The sequence below is a fragment of the Miscanthus floridulus genome, chromosome 11 (assembly GCF_019320115.1).
Source record: "Miscanthus floridulus cultivar M001 chromosome 11, ASM1932011v1, whole genome shotgun sequence".
NCBI lineage: Eukaryota > Viridiplantae > Streptophyta > Magnoliopsida > Poales > Poaceae > Miscanthus > Miscanthus floridulus.
Genome location: NC_089590.1, coordinates 4,395,393 through 4,401,898, shown reverse-complemented (window position 1 = coordinate 4,401,898; position 6,506 = coordinate 4,395,393).

Here is a 6,506-nt window from a genome sequence, read left to right as displayed (position 1 = left end):
CCCATTGCCACGTGGGTACACGCTATTCCTGCCATCTCTCCACTCCTAGTGCGCGAATAGCCATTCTCGTAATAGAATCGCCAAGTTAAGGCTTACCGAAGTATGTGGTTAGTACTACAAAGTCTCACCGCACACAGTTCAACAACGGTACGGACCTTAACCGACTCAGGCGGAAAGAACCCGCTCACAAGACATTACCAGGTCATGTGGCTCACACACACCAAGTCCGCCCGATCTAGATTTATTACTCCACATTCCCATATCAAGCATGACTAAGCATAACTAGCCATATACGAATTAAAACAGTTAACAAGGTAGATAAGGAAAACAAGGTTGGTCATGCATCAATTAGGTTTTCACTTAACTCCTAATCACTTAATGCAGTATATGAAAGCAAAAGCGAAATCAATTTGTAAAACACAAGGTAGGGTTGTATGCATCTGGGGCTTGCCTTCGTTGACGGAAAAGTTAGATTCCTGCGACGTTTCACAAGTATTCGACCCGACCTCAACAGACGGATTAACCTCCTCCGCAACTTGATTAACTATCACGTGTTCACCTTCGTTCACTACACGTAGTAACAATGCCATGTTTAACATGATGCGGAATACGAAACATGATGCTTGATGATGGATGCAAAAGTTAACAACTGGAATACAACTTTCCTTCACGGTACAATTGCAAGTAATTATCATAAAGCATTTTTAGTCATTCTTCTAACAAGTCAAAGGTTCACTTATCATACATGCTTACCAACTAAAGCCTCATCATGAAAAGACATGTATAAACAATATACAAGGAAATGTATAACTTTTACTTATTACCCAAGAGGTTGCATCTAAGAAGCAATCAAGTTTATTAACATGCATTTACTAACGAAATTCTTAATTAAGTCATTTAGAATTATTAACTAAAGGGTGAACATAAGCATATCAAGAAGGTAATCACTTGGCCATGACACAGCAGGGGTGGGGTGTTTCATGATCTATAATCAACTCCAAAAATCAATCAGGACATCTTATGATCTATGTTTATCATTTTGACAATTATTAACTAATAATTAAGGCATATAAATAAGAGTATAATTAAACATCATCAAATTAATCCCAAACTTTTTGTGGAGGCAAGCTTTAATAATAAACAAATACAATAAAAGTTTCATGGTCACTGGATATTTATTTTGACCTATAAAAATTACACAACAAGCATTTCTTAATTAAAAGGACTAATTTTTAAGCATCCAAAAACTGTTGATTTTCATGGTTTCATATTTTTCCTAAATAGTTTACATCTCAGAGAGGTCATACAAAAAATTTCATAGTATTTAAAGCTCTATTTAATTCTACACAAAAATAACAAATCACAACACTATTTAAAATAATCACGGACTTTTCACTTAGCATCGCTACAGGACCATCGTCTTCCTCCGAGAGACGAACGGCGCAAGGAACACGGCGGCGATGCTGCATTCCGACGTGTCCTGTGGACAAGACGAGCAACCGGTTTGCTTGTGAGCATCACGGCACAGAGGTAAGCGTAAAACAAGAGAGAGAAATGAGTGAGAGCAGCCGGAGTAGGCCGACCATGGCGGAGGCGAGCTCGGCGGCCATGACGGATGGCCGCGGCGTGAACGGCGGCGATGTCGTTCCCGCGTGCTTGGTGCGGTAGAGGTAAAACGAATAAGTTAACGAGCAACACGGCATCATGGAGAGCTCAGAACTATACTCGGAAGGAGGAGATAGGCACCAGAGCGCTCTGGCCACGGAGAGGTGGAGCTCGGCGGCCATGGCGGCGGAAAAAAAAACAGAGGAGTTGAAAGGAGGAGAACGGCGACGATGACTAGCTTTATAATGCGGCCAAGGACACGAAGACGACAAGCAGAAGCTTCTCCAAGCGAGCACGGAGCCGAAGGCAGCCACGACGACGACTAGAAGACGATCGAAGATCACCGACGGTGAGTTGGCTTCTGCGGTTACTGTTCACCGAATTTACAGAATTGCCACTCGCTTTGAATCCCAATTTACTCCCAAATTTATGTGGCAACTTAAAAATCTCCAAAAATAAAAGTTGCTCAAAATCTAAAGTTCTACAACTTTGCTTTTATAACCACCCCCTAATTCGGTCTACATTTTGAAATGCAAATTTGAATTAAAAAAAGAAACATTTAAAGAATCTCGCCTTTTCAAATTACTTCAAATTTCATAAAACAACTTTGAAAACTCCAAAAACCAACTTTATACAACTCTACAAGCTCTACACTTTTGCTTTTAGGCTCAACCCCAAAATGTGCTTAGATTTTGAAATGGGTTTTCCAGGGTAAACTTTAAATGCTGGAAATTTGGGTTTTCAGAAATCCAATTAAACACAAATGTTTTGAAATTGATTCATCCATACAAGTCAACACATATAAAAATAATAATAATCACACCAAGCATTGCAACAAAAATTATTAAACTTTTACTAAGGAAGAATTTGAATTGTTTAATAGAATTCACAAAGTTTCTTAATCACTATTATTTCATGTAACATATAACACACTTCATAACAACATTTACATGCTATAAATTAAACATGAAATGCATTCATGAGTTGATACATGATGATTATGCATAATGATGACATGATCACCTTTTAAGTACTTTATAACATCAAGGATGTTACAATCCTTCCCCCATAAAGAAATCTCGCCCTGAGATTTACAAAGTGCGAAAAGCGTTGGGTTGAGTAGTGGAAAAGAAAATGTGTCAAACACATTAACTTTCAAGTTGTTCACAAAACAATAAAGGTTGGTTTTGAGATTACAAATGAGATCAAAAGACAGTTGGAAGGGACAAAGGATTTAGTAATTTCAATGGAATGATGGAACATGAATTCCAAATGAGAGTTCCAAGATGAGTGAATCACATTAATTGTGGAGCTATAATGGATCATGACCGCAGACCTCGATACCAGCGAGCGCCCAGCAGTATTTCCTTATGGCTGCAGTCCACAGGAGACCCTAGGTTTCAACGTGGCACCGTAAATCATGGATCATGGCACCACCATAGGGCAGAACTAAAGTAACTCACAAGTAACACTTGTCAAGCTAGCAAAATCAAGGAACTAGCATGTGTTGCATTAGTAGAGACCAAGACATGACACATGCATAGGTTTGAGAATTCAAGGATTAGTCCCAAGTTTCAACATTGAGTAGGTGGTGGAAAATTAAAGTGCAACAAGAAATTCCCAAAGATGTGGAACTTATGAGCAAAAATAAGCAAAGAGTGGTTTACTAACAAAGCTTGGTACATGACCAAATTCATTGGGACAAAAATAGCTATAACAAACAATAGCCATTCTCTACATGGAAGGAGGAAGTTTTAAACATCATTATATTTCAACTTCATATGAATGATTATAACTGGAATATGTGCAGTGTTTCATTAATGACATGATGCATGAACGATTCTTACGTTACTAAACATCAAAGCTCCTATGGTATATAAACAATAGTTGTTATTATATAGGGCATAATAAGATTACTACTCCACCACGCAAAGCATTTTTAATCAAATAAGGAATGGCGAGAAAGAAATAAGATAAGTCAGAAGTAATTTGGACCAAAATAACCATTTAAATTTATTTGTCCAAAACATTTTGAAGTTTTTGTAAAACAATACCACAAAAACTTTGTAATGATCGCTCTGATACCATTCTGTGGCAGAACCTTCTAAATTATAGGACCCACATGCACCTGTCACTGTCCAACGACCTTTGACGACTATGCATATGTTCCTAGTAACTTAAGAAGACTGTCGGGTGTCCCCGTGGAACCCCGAATCATCCACGATTTCCGAGCAGGATCCCATTACAGAGTCATTGCAGTATTACAACAGTTTATTCAAATAGATACATCAGAGTAATTTAGCAGAAGTCTTACAATAACTTAGTTTACAAAACATTTATTTCAAACCTTTCAAACTAAGTTCGATTAATAATACAAACGGTACCAGTGGAGTGGCATTATAACATAATACAAAACACAAAATAGAACTGCCCTGCCCAAGGGCCACAAATTTACTTATCATCATCGGATCGAACAACCGTCATGCAACACGGCCCAAAATAGACTTGCTCATGAGGCTCACCTGCAACAAGGGTCAACGAACCCTGAGTACAAAAGTACTCAACAAGACTTAACCGAAATAAAAATTGATAGAACTCAGGAATGCAGGCTCAGGGATTCAAGGTATGGCTTTAGCAATAATCAAAGTTCTTTTGCGTAAAAGCTCTTTAACGAAATTCTTTATGTCAACATTTAAAACTTCATAAGATCATATACAAAGCTGACACGATCCGTATTGAGATCATGAAACTTCATATCCAACACCTTCTCAAATTTTAGTTATTAAACTACGATGATGAACAGAGAAGTGAGTCTCCATAACCTAGGAGCAACAACGATTCGAACCGATTATAACCCAGCTAGGAATTCCAGACCACACGACATATGCAGGTCCCGGACCTACATATACCAACCTACCCTCAGATCCTCTAAAACAAGAACGGGTCCGCGCCACCCGAGAATACAGTACTCCACCAATCCAGCCCATTGCCATGTGGGTACACGCTATTCCCGTCATCTCTCCACTCCCAGTGCGCGAGTAGCCATTCTCGTAATAGAATCGCCAAGTTAAGGCTTACCGGAGTATGTGGTTAGTACTACAAAGTCTCACCGCACACAGTTCAACAACGGTACGGACCTTAACCGACTCAGGCGGAAAGAACCCGCTCACAAGACATTACCAGGTCATGTGGCTCACACACACCAAGTCCGCCCAGTCTAGATTTATTACTCCACATTCCCATATCACATGATAACATAAGTAACCAAAGTTCCATTTAAAACTCGCAGGTGACAGGTAATCACCCGACCTTTATTTATCTAAGCATGACTAAGCATAACTAGCCATATACGAATTAAAACAGTTAACAAGGTAGATAAGGAAAACAAGGTTGGTCATGCATCAATTAGGTTTTCACTTAACTCCTAATCACTTAATGCAGCATATGAAAGCAAAAGCGAAATCAATTTGTAAAACACAAGGTAGGGTTGTATGCATCTGGGGCTTGCCTTCGTTGACGGAAAAGTTAGATTCCTGCGACGTTCCACAAGTATTCGACCCAACCTCAACAGACGGATTAACCTCCTCTGCAACTTGATTAACTATCACGTGTTCACCTTCGTTCACTACACGTAGTAACAATGCCATGTTTAACATGATGCGGAATACGAAACATGATGCTTGATGATGGATGCAAAAGTTAACAACTGGAATACAACTTTCCTTCACGGTATAATTGCAAGTAATTATCATAAAGCATTTTTAGTCATTCTTCTAACAAGTCAAAGGTTCACTTATCATACATGCTTACCAACTAAAGCCTCATCATGAAAAGACATGTATAAACAATATACAAGGAAATATATAACTTTTACTTATTACCTAAGAGGTTGCATCTAAGAAGCAATCAAGTTTATTAACATGCATTTACTAACGAAATTCTTAATTAAGTCATTTAGAATTATTAACTAAAGGGTGAACATAAGCATATCAAGAAGGTAATCACTTGGCCATGACACAGCAGGGGTGGGGTGTTTCATGATCTATAATCAACTCCAAAAATCAATCAGGACATCTTATGATCAATGTTTACCATTTTGACAATTATTAACTAATAATTAAGGCATATAAATAAGAGTATAATTAAACATCATCAAATTAATCCCAAACTTTTTGTGGAGGCAGGCTTTAACAATAAACAAATACAATAAAAGTTTCATGGTCACTGGATATTTATTTTGGCCTATAAAAATTACACAGCAAGCATTTCTTAATTAAAAGGACTAATTTTTAAGCATCCAAAAACTGTTGATTTTCATGGTTTCATATTTTTCCTAAATAGTTTACATCTCAGAGAGGTCATACAAAAAATTTCATAGTATTTAAAGCTCTATTTAATTCTACACAAAAATAACAAATCACAACACTATTTAAAATAATCACGGACTTTTCACTTAGCATCGCTACAGGACCATCGTCTTCCTCCCAGAGACGAACGACGCAAGGAACACGGCGGCGATGCTGTGTTCCAACGTGTCCTGTGGACAAGACGAGCAACCGGTTTGCTTGTGAGCATCACGGCACAGAGGTAAGCGCAAAACAAGAGAGAGAAATAAGTGAGAGTAGCCGGAGTAGGCCGACCATGGCGGAGGCGAGCTCGGCGGCCATGACGGATGGCCGCGGCGTGAACGGCGACGATGTCGTTCCCGCGTGCTCGGTGCGGTAGAGGTAAAACGAATAAGTTAATGAGCAACACGGCATCATGGAGAGCTCAGAACTATACTCGGAAGGAGGAGATAGGCACCAGAGCGCTCTGGCCACGGAGAGGTGAAGCTCGGCGGCCATGGCGGCGGGAAAAAAAACAGAGGAGTTGAAAGGAGGAGAACGGCGACGATGACTAGC